The sequence below is a fragment of the Hyperolius riggenbachi genome, chromosome 8, assembly GCF_040937935.1.
Source record: "Hyperolius riggenbachi isolate aHypRig1 chromosome 8, aHypRig1.pri, whole genome shotgun sequence".
Lineage (NCBI taxonomy): Eukaryota > Metazoa > Chordata > Amphibia > Anura > Hyperoliidae > Hyperolius > Hyperolius riggenbachi.
In genome coordinates, this window is record NC_090653.1 from 284,397,994 (window position 1) to 284,411,376 (window position 13,383).

Sequence of the window (13,383 nt, forward strand, 5' to 3'; positions counted from 1 at the left end):
ATATGGAGTATTGCTCTGCAGCAAGTTCCTTCCGTTGGTCTGAACTCTCCGAAGGGAGGAGTCAGGCCGAGAGTGGGAAGGACAGAACGTGAGTGACACCAATGAGGGGGTGTCACTGACAGATCTGTGAACTATCTCTCAACAGGTGAGATAGTTCTCGAGGTCGGGCAGGCCAGGTCGTCAACACACGGACAGATAAAGTACAGAAACAGGAGACAGATACAGAATCTTGAGACTAGCCGAGTTCAGCAACAGAGTATCAGAATGACAAAGGTACAAAATCAGAGATCAGAAGAATGGTCAGGAAAGCAGAAGGTCATAACAAATAATCAACAATTCCTAGACTAAGGTGTGAGTTCCTTGATCATCAACACCTTGGAAACTGGTCTAGATAACAACACAAATAATACAGAATTCCTAGACTAAGGTGTGAGCTCCCTGATCATCGACACCCACGAAACTGGTCTAGATAATAACACAGGTACTGACAGGGTCTGAGTGCTACCACGTAGTGATCGCAACGCCAGACACCAGAGAAATGACCAGCACCCAGTATATATACACCAGCGCTCTCCTGCGCCTCCCCTAAGTGCTGGACCAATGAGAACTGGAATAATTGTCAGCTGACCGGCCTGGTCAGCTGACACCTCTCTGGCTGTCATAAATGCTCTGCCTCTCCGCGCGCGCACGCGTCCTTCTGAACCAGTGTGGACTATCAGTCCCAGCCACGCCAGGCATGTGTTGTAATGCCTCTGCTGTTTTGGATGCGGAATCCGCCGCACCGCTGTCCAAGCGTGCAGCATTTTCTCCGCATTCAGCAGTACTGAGGGAGGTAGGCCTATGCGTGCAAACCGCCGCGTCGGATGCGGAATCTGCAGCCCTGTTCTCTGGGCATGCGGCGATTTCTCCACGTTCCGTCAGGCCAGTGAATGCAGGTCCCTGCGCGCAAGCTGCCATGTTGAACGCGGAATCAGCCGCCTTACTCTTAGTACTTGCGGCGGCTTTTCCGCGTTCTCACACTCTTTTTTTTTTTTTTTTTTACACCTATTTAAATGTGATTTCCCTTTAAAAAAAAACGCATCCGAATTCACGAACACAAATTTTTACCCTAATTTTGTTACCGAACATGAACCGAATTCGAATCGAATTCGGTGATCGCAATCAAATTCGAATCCGAATTTGCCCCAGACCCGAATTTGAATGTACCCGAATCGAATTTTGGTACATTCGAGCAACCCTGCCAATAAGTATACACTTATTGGATTATTTTTTTTTTATCAAAGGCATGTATAGAAATTTAACTTTATTTGAAAAATGTTAACACGGAAAGCTAAAAATATAATTTTTTGACAAAATCCCTGTCTTTTTTGATGAATATAATAAAAACTATAAATCACAGCAGCAATCAAATAGCACCAAAAATGCAAACGAGATTTAAAAATTGTGTTAAACGCAAACTGTAAACAGCCCAAGTTCGCCGGGAACAGTTCTCCGTGCGAACTATTTGGGCCGTCTCTAGCGAGAAGTCGGTGGTGAACTGGTGGAACTGGGCATGTGCATAACATTGCAGCAAGGGGAGAATAATAGATGAATGAACTGAAGTACTTAGTAGCAATGGGTGGTGGCACCTTTTGATAGGCATGGCGCTCCAGGCAAGCGCCTGAAAAGACTTCTGCTTTAAACAGCCCCATCTGAGACAGTACTGGGGTACCAAGATGGGAAGAACATATGCTCTCAGATATTGTGAATGTGAACGTAAAACAATTGTAAAGGTGCCCATACATCAGAAGATTATGGGCAGATTTGATAAAGAGACAAATTTATCTCTAATAATCAAATCTGCTTAGAGATAAATTTGACTCTTTGTCGAAGCTGCCCATACTGCAGGTCGATTCCCGTCCGATTTCAGCATGAAATCTTCAGGGAATTGGCTGAGCCCGTCATGTTCGCCCTGCCGCTGCCGCTACCCCCCTAATGTATAAATGTGCCCTCCCCCCCACCGTGTGTGCATTTATACCATTACCTGTCCTGTGTCAGCCTCTACGCAGTGTCCGTAACCTCTGGGCAGCTTTCCGTATCCACCACTGGCGCATAGCGTCTGACGTTAGATGTGTCGGTGGCGTGTACAGGGAGCTGCCTGGAGGTTACGGACACTGTGTAGAGGCTGACACAGGACAGGTAATGTATAAATGCACACACGGGAAGGGGGGAGGTTGGCACATTTATACATAAAGAGGGCAGCAGCAGTGTTTTCGTCACTCAATCCGAAATTGCTCACTGTACCGCCACACACCAGTTCAACCAACTTCAGCCTGACATCTTGCATCAGGCGCAATCAACTATTTTGGCCTGAAATTGGTTGCATCGTTGGTTGGGACTACACTTGGCAGCATCGGTTTACAACCAAGTAGATCATAATAATTGATTTGGTAGGTCAATCGGCCGCTAAAATTGCCTGATGTATGGGACTGTCTGGCAGATATCCTACCATTGGTCATAGATGTGGTGAGCTCCTGCATATGATACAGTAAGTGTTTTGTGGTTGCACTGGTGCCCACATGTTTTGGACTTTTGGCATCTCACTCAGAAATGTCTACATGACCTTGACTGTTTTGTCTTCAGCATTGCTTCATATTCTCCAAAAATTACCTGAGCCATCTCTCTTGCAAAGGTTGGGGTTTAAGTTAAAGAGGAAATTTATCCCAGGATTAAACTTCATCCCAGTCAGTAGCTGATACCTCCTTTCCTACCAGGAATCTTTACCTTTTCTCCAATAGTGCATCACAGGAACGTCTGTATGGCTGACATTGGAATGAAATCCCTCCCACAGTGTGATGTCAGAGCCATGGCCCTGACAGATTTTGCCTGTGAACCTCATTGCATTGTGGGATATAATAAATGTTTCCTACTACCAAGCGAACAGTATCTCCCTCTGCGAATATATATACCAACCTTTTAGCCTACCGCATTGTTAGCAGGCGTATTTATAGATATTGGCAGTTGGTGCTGTGAATATGAATTACATGGCGATTATCAATTGTTTCTTCTTCTATATTTTGGCTTCTCACCTTGGCATGTCTTGAATGCATTCCCCTCATCACTACTATCTGTTGGTAAAGTTCCTGTTTAAATTATATTATGACATCACTAAAACTCTCATGGGGTCAGAGTGGGTGATAAACTGTACATACCTTGGTTGAATTCTACCACCTGAAATAGACCTTTTCTTCTGATAATGATTTTTAACGTATGTGCAGCACACTTCGAAAGCCTTTGCACAGGGCAGCCTCTGCTCTGACTTTATTTCCGCCAGTCTTTTGTAACACTCCCACTGCTTTCTATAGTGCGCTGAGCCATCTCGACAGCATTGCTTCACACTGTCAACGCGGTACGTGCTGGCTGTGAAAATAACAATATCAAAAAATGCGGTGGTTATCCTTTAAAAGTGATAATAAAAAAAGACTGTCATTTAAACAGCAAAACATTGGAGGTGGGCGGAGTCAGCGTTGGGCTTAGAGGGAGAGACTAGCTGGTGCCCCTGCCAACAATTCCCTGACTTGCACATCTACCTGATGATCAGATATAGGGGGGAGGAGTTTAAACAGACTGTGGTTGTCTTTGGTCATCAGCAACTGACTCATGTACAGTGAGGCTTTGTTCATATCTAAAATCGAAATCGCTGACAGCAGCGTTTTGCGATTTTCTGCGCAAATTTTTTTAGCGCCTTCCAGCACTCACCTGCGTGCTGCGTTTTTGGGTAGGCATTTTGTAAGCGCTTCTTGGGGGGGGGGGCGATTTGCGATATTTAGCTAGTTTTTGCCCAGATTTAAAGAGCCCCTTACCTAAAGACTTCACATTTAAATAGCCGCGGAGCAAAGAGCGCAAATGCAATCGCAGCATACAGCGATTTTGTGAGCGTTTTCCTATACCTTCCATTGGAGCAAAATCGCCCTAGAAATGCTACAGGCACCGCTTTGCTCAGTGGAAAGCAGACAAAATGCGCTGATATGAACTATTCCATAAGGATTCAATGCACACGCGTTTTTAGGGCGATTTGGAAAATCGCTGGCACTTGAAAAAAGGTCGAAAACACCCCAGGTGTGAACGAGTCCTAAGTCAGCATTACCAACCCAATCAGCTTCTTACACAAAAAAATAATAATAATGAAGAAATGGTTTATATGCAAGCAATGTACAAAACTTTGAGTATTGCAAATGATGATCTATTCCACACATTAAACATACACCTGAATTAGAGCTTTAATTGTCTGGTCCCAGCAGACTCTCATAATAATATGAATCTGCTGTTGCTGTAGTCAGGGCCAGCCTTAGGTTTCACAGCACCCTGAGCGAAACCTGATTTTTTTGCCCCCCTTCGTCCTCTTCACGCATGCACGCACACACACAGGCCCATATGCATTTCATCTTTTCTCCTGAGATATCTCCTAGGACAGTGGTTCCCAACTTTTTTGATGTCATGACACATCACGCAAAATGCTCAGATCTCTGTGACACGTAACATATGTATAATAGTAAAAATACTATTAATAACCACGAATGGATGGAAAGAGTGCATTATCCTGAATACACTTAAAAATGAAGGCCAGAACCTTTCAGGAATATTCATAAAAACAGTCAGTGGGACAGTTAGCCCCCCCCTCCCTAATTTAGAATGATAGCACACCACCGACAATTTGCACCACGCGTAATAGCTGCAGTGCGCCCCCAAAAAAAACACCCCCCGATCTCACGTGCCCTCAATATAGGTTGCCAAGCGTAGGTGCCCCCAGTATAGGAAGTCAGTTGAAGGTCTCCATCCCCCCATAGGTAGCCAGGCATAGGAGCCTTCAGTATAGGTAGCCATGTGTTGGTGCACTCAGTAAAGGTAGCCAGCTATAGGTGCCCTCAGTATAGGAAATCAGGTGTAGGTGCCCTCAATATAGGTAACCATCTATTAGGCGCCCCCTTGGAAGCCAGCGCCCTGAGCGACCGCTCTGGTCGCACAGGTCAAAGGCCGGCTATGGCTGTAGTTCAGGGTACATAGCAGCAGGTGGAGTCGGTGGGTAAACAGCTCCCTAGTAAGGAACACCCACTCTCCTGGCAGCTGCAAGATTTTGTAAAAGGGAATTGTCGTGGAACAGCTTCATCAAATATTTAAACTGTGTACGTAACATTCCCTTACCTTTACTGACAATGGCATGGGGAATTTATAATACTAGCGACATTTTCAGCAGACAATCAAAGATGGTCCTAGCAACAGTGGGCTCCCCCGACAGATCTTCCCTCTCCAAAAGTGGCATTAGAGGTCACTTTTTGCTGCCATATTCACCCCCAACCCTGAGCCGGCTGCCAGGCTTCCCCAGGTCACCTTCCAACTTAACTGGGCTCCTCTGGCTCTTGCAGAGTGTCACATGAGCCCTCAGTGGCTGACCGCACTTAGCCTTCTAAACGGTGCCAGCGCACAGATCGTGCGAACTCTGGTCGCAGTCAATGCGCAGGAACCGTTAAGAATTAGCCGCAGACAACTCAGAAGGGAGCCTGTGAGACACGGGTGATTACAACGTCACCCACTGGTTCAGAGTAAACTGCCACCACCGCGGTTACTATGGGACCGTGGGGCCCACTAACTGACTGACTAATCCTGCGAATAAAACGGTTAAACACACGATATTCTGTCTAGCCAACAACAAACAAACAGTAGCGTATCTTCAGAGACCCGGGATCAGTTCTGTGTGTGCTGATAAGCAGGGTAGCGAAACAGTGAATGACTTGGGGAAAGTCGTTTATTCACGCAATATAAATAATTAATATATACAGACAATTATGAAAATCAACAATTATGAAAACAGTAATAGCCAGTATGAAAAATAAAAGAAGGGAGAAAAATACTTAGTTCCTGGAAAGATGTCCTTATTGTGGGAAGAATCATAAAGTCCTTGGTTTCAAAGTCCAGAGTTCAGAGTTCAGACCAGGTGGATGCCAGCATATCCTCAAGCTGGCATCTGATGAGTGCAAGATGGTTCAGTGTGGAGGACCCTGAGTTTGGCTCCTCTCCCATTCTTATGCCCCTGATTCAGTAGGAGGAAGTGAGGGCGGGCCCACACACCCCCTTAGAACATGAGATGAGTCCTGCCCTTGTCCTGGAGACCAGAAATCATGCCTTAACCATATATGGGCTCTATCTCACAGAACCGTACAGGTCAGGGCAGATTTACTAATATTTTCAGGTCTACCTCGATGTACCCAGCAGTCTGATACCAAACATGAGGGGTGGGACCCCTGTGGTACCATTAGGGCACTGTTGAACTGCCTAACGGGCAGTCTTTACCTCAGAAGGTTCTGAAATGTTCTCAGAACCAACGCCAGGCAGGGCCCTACCTGCTCTGTTAGTTTGGAGGGTCTGCCAGCCTGGCAACACAGAAAATATGATACATATAGCAGTTTATGGAATATGAGAGACCCCTGGGATTTATACCAGGTCATTCCCAGGCAAAGGTTCTTTGAAGTTGGCAGCAGCAAGCCACATGTCGGCTCCCTGCTGGGAAAAGGAGTCGGAGTGTCTGAGTTTCCTCACTCTAAATTGGTTCTGTCATGGTGTTTGTCACCTTATACCTGATGGATGGGCCATCAGCACAGCTTGAAGCCAGGGACTCTCTGGGCCCAGGCTCATTAGCATATCAAAAGGGCCAACCAGCATTTAGGCTGGGGCTCTCTCTCTGCTGAGAAAAGACTGCAGCTGCCCCTACACACTCAACCCGGATTGTATCGATTTGAAGCGCAATCGATGCAGGAATCGAGTGCGATCGTTCTTTTCTTCCCGGGCGGTTCCAGGACGCGCCTGCGTCCCCGCAATCGTCCGTGACAGCCCTCCCCCTTGTCCGTGGCTTAGCCACTCATCCGCAAGATGTGTGGCGGCGCCGCTAACCTGGCTGACGGGCCTCGAGTTGCCGGTACGGCGGGAAAACCTATTGGAGCCTGTGGCTCGGTTCCCCTGGACCGGTCGCGGTCTGCTACCCGCAGGGTTGACCCAACATGGACCGTTCTGGACAGGGCGTTGGCGCCACTGCAGTCGGACGTGGTGCCTGCCGGGACTGCTGACAACGGGCAGTGGGTTGGTTAGGTCAACAGCCAGCCCACGCAGGGTTCCCCTGCTGAGTGGCTGTGGACCTAAGGGAACCCCGCGGGAATCCCTGGACCTTCCCAGCTCCTGACAGACGGCCCATGCCCTGCAGTAGTTTGCTACATCCCTGTTCATCCGGGGCCAATAAAACTGGTTCCGAATACCGGCAAGTGTCTTGCGGACCCCTGAGTGCCCTGTCAGAGGATTACCATGTGCGGATTTCAGCACATGTCCCCTGAACGCACTCGGGACCACAAGCCATTTGGTATTCGCGTGGGATCTACCTGTAGGGGGCTGTACAGACTCACTGTACAGTCTCCCACCTTCCCAGTACACCTTGAAAGCGGCCCCGTCTGCGAGGGGCTCAGCGGCTTGCTTCCTGAGCACCTCCAGGCTTGGGTCACTTTGTAGCGCGGCTGAGAATACGGCGCTGTCAGTTTCAGCCAACTGGCTCATGTCACACGAGGCCAGCGGCTGAAAGGTCTCATCCCTGCGGTCAGAGGAGGGGGAGGAGGCCGGAACCCCCTCCACCTGTTCTGAGCTCGGGTTCTGAGCAGTGCAGCTGCGCGGTACTGCTAGCACAGGTACACTGTCAGAATGGCACAGACGGGCATTACTCAAATCATCATTGCATGCAGTAATGACATTGACAGGTATAGACATTTTTTCATTACAGACAGGTTGTACAAGAAACTCAGGTACAGTTACAGCATCATCACAACAGACAGTCTGTACATCAAACTCAGGTGCCTTTGAAGCAGGCACTATTGAACCTGGTACCCTTGAACTGGGCACATTCAACCCACCTCCCCCTGGTGCTCCCCCAAGTGTATAAAGTACCTGGTGGTGGGTGGAGAGTCCGTCTCCTTCCGTGAGCGACAAGGCGGTCGTGGCAGGTTCATAGTAGGACACAAGCTTGCCCAAATCAGTCCCTAGCAACACAGGGACTGGGAGATCCTTCATAACCCCAACAACCCTTTCTTGGATCCCTAATCCCCAATCCAGCTTCACTGTCGCGTGGGCTATGTGAAAAAGGGTGCCCTCTACTCCAGTAAGGGCAAGGGATCGGCTGGAGCTGATGCTCTCCTTTGGCACAAGGTGTGAGTGAACTAACGTGATGTCAGCTCCGGTGTCTCGGAATCCGGTGACAACTTTGCCGTTCACTCTAACAAGTTGCTGCTGGTCGGTTCGGTCGCGGATTTCCTTTCCGCGGGCAAACGGGACAAAATCTGATGATCCAGGCTGTGGTTCGCTGGCAGGTTGCCTCTGCTGTGGGTGAGGTGCAGGTGATGCAGATGATCCAGGTGCTGGTGGTGTCTGTCTCCGCTCCGGACAGTCGAATTTCATGTGTCCGGGCTGGCGGCAGTAGTGACAGGTGACCTCTCCAGGCGCTGCAGGCCTGGGTGCAGCAGCTGCACTGGGTGGCCTCTGTGGCGGACGGCTCACAGGGGCAGGAGGGTCTGCCGAGGTATTGGGCTGACCTCCTCTCCAGCTGGATGGGACAGTTCTGCGTGTATCAGCCACCCGGGTAGTTGCAAAAGTCTCAGCAAGGTCTGCAGCGACAGTTGCTGAAGCCGGCTTGCGTTCTAGCACAAATTGTCGTACATCAGCAGGGCAAATGTTCAGAAATTGTTCCAGGACTATCAAGTCCTCCAGGACGCCATAAGACCCTTTGGTGAGGCCTAGTGTCCACTGGCGGAGTGTGGTGAGCAAGCTGCTGACCACATCTCGGTACGAATCAGAAGACTTTTTCTGCCAGGCCCTGAACTTTTTCCGATAGGCTTCTGGCGTCAGCTGGTACTTAGTAATGATAGCGTCTTTTATAGCAGCATAATCATTATCCTTCTCCGCAGGCAATTCTGCGAAGGCATCAAGCGCTTTGTAGCGCAGCAACGGTGTCAGATGTCTGGCCCACTGGTCTTGGGACAGACGATACTGACGGCATGCTTTTTCAAAAGACCGCAAAAACAAGTCAATGTCAGTGTCTTTTTCAATATTAGCAAATTTAAATTTTGCACTTACGGGTGCTGCAGCTCCTTCAGCAGGGAGGCTGGGCGGTGAACTCCGGCTGGCCTGTTGCACTTTTGCCATGTTTAGCTCATGCTGTCGTTGGCGCTCCCGTTCTCGCTCAGCGGCATCCCTCTCCGCGTGGCGTTCAGCAGCAGCAGCAGCAGCTTTGCGTTCTGCAGATTGGCGCTCCCGTTCCTCTCGTGCTTCCATGTACTGCATGTACTTGTCCAGGTCAGTCTCCATCAGCTTTTGTAATGCCTGCTGCATTACCGGGTCAGCACCCATGGACAGTCCAGTACTGGCCAGTTCCGGGCGAGTAATGTCAGAAACTCTGGGATTGGGGTCCATACTGACAGTCTCTGGCGTAACTGTTGCAACAGGGCCCGCAGGATGCTCAACCTCTGTACGCCTAAGATCTTCAGCCTCTGGTTCCCCTTGATTGTCAGATGGGCTGGTATCCACCTCAGCGGACACTCCCGGCTCCCGCAGTTGCTGGGCATCCCATCTGGACAAGTCTGCTATCAGGTCCCGTTTTGTCTTGCGGAGGATGCCAATGCCCCTCTCTTCGCAAAGATTTTCCAGGTCTGCTAGGCACATGTTCTGGTAGTTCCCGGACATTTCCATGCCAAATAAAATAAAACTTTGGGGAAGGGGTACTGGCTACACAGTCTCTCTGTATATATAAAAAATATATTGCCTTCCAGCTACACCAACGAATTAGTTCGTTTCTCGATAGCGCTAGCGCTATCGCAGATACTTTCAGCACAACACAGATCCCAACCGCTGCCTAACACTGTCACATGAGCCCTCAGTGGCTGACCGCACTTAGCCTTCTAAACGGTGCCAGCGCACAGATCGTGCGAACTCTGGTCGCAGTCAATGCGCAGGAACCGTTAAGAATTAGCCGCAGACAACTCAGAAGGGAGCCTGTGAGACACGGGTGATTACAACGTCACCCACTGGTTCAGAGTAAACTGCCACCACCGCGGTTACTATGGGACCGTGGGGCCCACTAACTGACTGACTAATCCTGCGAATAAAACGGTTAAACACACGATATTCTGTCTAGCCAACAACAAACAAACAGTAGCGTATCTTCAGAGACCCGGGATCAGTTCTGTGTGTGCTGATAAGCAGGGTAGCGAAACAGTGAATGACTTGGGGAAAGTCGTTTATTCACGCAATATAAATAATTAATATATACAGACAATTATGAAAATCAACAATTATGAAAACAGTAATAGCCAGTATGAAAAATAAAAGAAGGGAGAAAAATACTTAGTTCCTGGAAAGATGTCCTTATTGTGGGAAGAATCATAAAGTCCTTGGTTTCAAAGTCCAGAGTTCAGAGTTCAGACCAGGTGGATGCCAGCATATCCTCAAGCTGGCATCTGATGAGTGCAAGATGGTTCAGTGTGGAGGACCCTGAGTTTGGCTCCTCTCCCATTCTTATGCCCCTGATTCAGTAGGAGGAAGTGAGGGCGGGCCCACACACCCCCTTAGAACATGAGATGAGTCCTGCCCTTGTCCTGGAGACCAGAAATCATGCCTTAACCATATATGGGCTCTATCTCACAGAACCGTACAGGTCAGGGCAGATTTACTAATATTTTCAGGTCTGCCTCGATGTACCCAGCAGTCTGATACCAAACATGAGGGGTGGGACCCCTGTGGTACCATTAGGGCACTGTTGAACTGCCTAACGGGCAGTCTTTACCTCAGAAGGTTCTGAAATGTTCTCAGAACCAACGCCAGGCAGGGCCCTACCTGCTCTGTTAGTTTGGAGGGTCTGCCAGCCTGGCAACACAGAAAATATGATACATATAGCAGTTTATGGAATATGAGAGACCCCTGGGATTTATACCAGGTCATTCCCAGGCAAAGGTTCTTTGAAGTTGGCAGCAGCAAGCCACATGTCGGCTCCCTGCTGGGAAAAGGAGTCGGAGTGTCTGAGTTTCCTCACTCTAAATTGGTTCTGTCATGGTGTTTGTCACCTTATACCTGATGGATGGGCCATCAGCACAGCTTGAAGCCAGGGACTCTCTGGGCCCAGGCTCATTAGCATATCAAAAGGGCCAACCAGCATTTAGGCTGGGGCTCTCTCTCTGCTGAGAAAAGACTGCAGCTGCCCCTACACACTCAACCCGGATTGTATCGATTTGAAGCGCAATCGATGCAGGAATCGAGTGCGATCGTTCTTTTCTTCCCGGGCGGTTCCAGGACGCGCCTGCGTCCCCGCAATCGTCCGTGACACAGAGTCTTGGGCAGAGTAGCGTCTCACCTGTCTCAGCAGGTGGTCCTTGCAGGGGTGCCTCTCCTCCATCACCCGGAGCTTGTTATTATGCCGCAGCTCACAAAGAAGATGCAGCCATTGGTGGATGAACATGGAGAGCACAGAGCCACAGACAGAGGAATGCGTCCGCCGGGACAGGTGGGACACTACTATGCCAAGGACTCTACAGGGGCATCGGGGAACACAGCTCAGTTGGGGAGTGACCTAAGAAGCCCACAGCTGGCTTGTGGCTCTGGGGCAGTTGCCCATGTTGCCCATTTGGTACCTCTGGCCCTGAAGACAATCCATTATCAGTGTCACCGGTACTCACCCTTTAACTCAATCTCTTTTTCCAGCTGTCTTTTCAGTCTCTTTGAAGCTGTTAAAAAAAAGAAAAAAGAAAAGTTGACCACAGAACACAATGAGAAAACTCCTACAACAATATTACAGCTCAACAGAATAAGGTTATTCTTAACCTATTTTGGTTCCTGGACGTAGTTTCTACGTCCAGGAACCATGCGCGCTGCCGCGCGCTCCCGCGGCCGATCGCGCGCGTGCACGCGCACTCCCAGCCGCGGATTCGGTAGCCACGGAATCAATGTATTGGGCTATGGTGCCCGATCACTGATTCCTCTCCCCCGCTGAAAAAGCGACAGCTTCTCTCGGAAGCTGTGCTTTTTTTGGCTGTCTCCTCCCCGATGTGTCACTCTAAGCGTGTGCTACGCTTAGAGTGACGTCATGTAAACAAACTCATGGCCGCCATCTTGTGGCCAAAAGTAATACTACACTTGAAAAAAAAAAATTAACACACATTTACATTATAAATCTATTGTTTACCTCCCACCCTCCCAAAACTATCCAAATAAAATGTTTACTATAAAAAAAAAAAAAAACATTACAATAAAAAAAAAAAAACATGTAAATATTTACCTAAGGGTCTAAACTTTTTAAATATCAATGTAAAGATGAAATATTTCTATATTTTTTTATTTTAAACTTGTAAATAGTGATAGATGCAAAATGGAAAAATGCACCTTTATTTCCAAATAAAATATTGTCGCCATACATTGTGATAGGGACATAATTTTAACGGTGTAATAACTGGGACATATGGGCAAATACAATACGTGAGTTTTAATTATGGAGGCATGTATTATTTTAAAACTATAATGGCTCAAAACTGAGAAATAATGAATTTTTCCATTTTTTTCTTATTCTTCCTGTTAAAATGCATTTACAGTAAAGTGGCTCTTAGCAAAATGTACCCCCCAAAGAATGCCTAATTGGTGGCGGAAAAAACAAGATATAGATCAGTGCATTGTGATAAGTAGTGATAAAGTTATAGGCTAATGAATGGGAGGTGAACATTTCTCACGTGAAAACGACGGAACGCGAATGGGTTAAAGGTCATGTGTATCAAGTTAGTATTAGAGGTGAGTTGGCGTTGGAGTTCCAGAATATTGACTTAGTGTGGAAATGTGGGTGAATTAGGTAATATGACAATTTTGGAGAGTTAAGGTGACCATACACCGGACTGGACATCAGTGAGATCCCTTCCTGAGAAAATCTGATCAGAGAGGGATTATTACTTGCCCACACCTTGCAGTCAGATTTTAGCATGGAAATCAAACACAGTGAAGTAGTGGGTTGGAATTGAACAATTTTTGCCTTATTTTTCAGACTATAAGACGACCCTGACCATAGGGCGCACCTAGGTTTAGAGGACAACATACAGGAAAAAAATACACTGACACTGGTGCGTCCATGGTGCAGGGGTGTCTTGTGGAGTTTCTCCTCCCCCCAAACTGACTCTAAGCTACACTACCCTAATCCTAATCCTTACATTTATATAGTGCTTTTCTCCTGACGGACTCAAAGCGCTCAAGAGCTGCAGCCACTAAGGGCACATACAAGAGCCCACCCTGCTGTGTTAGGAAGTCTTGCCCAATGTCTCCTTATTTAATAGGTACTTACCCTAGCCA

The 13,383-nt window shown here is 48.0% G+C and overlaps 1 protein-coding gene across 3 annotated transcripts in view; it reads right to left on the reverse strand.

Annotated features, from left to right (window-relative positions):
• The window catches only part of LOC137528588 (uncharacterized), a 284,000-nt gene that overhangs the window by 252,897 nt on the left and 17,720 nt on the right, over positions 1–13,383 (reverse strand). For 2 of the 3 annotated variants that reach the window (XM_068249935.1, XM_068249934.1), the window contains exons 2-3: positions 11,733–11,780; positions 3,192–3,399 (exon numbers count right to left, since the gene is read on the reverse strand). The gene's annotated coding sequence lies outside the window, so the exon portion shown is untranslated. The remainder of the gene's footprint in view (positions 1–3,191; positions 3,400–11,732; positions 11,781–13,383) is intronic. The other variant, XM_068249936.1, reaches the window with a different exon arrangement.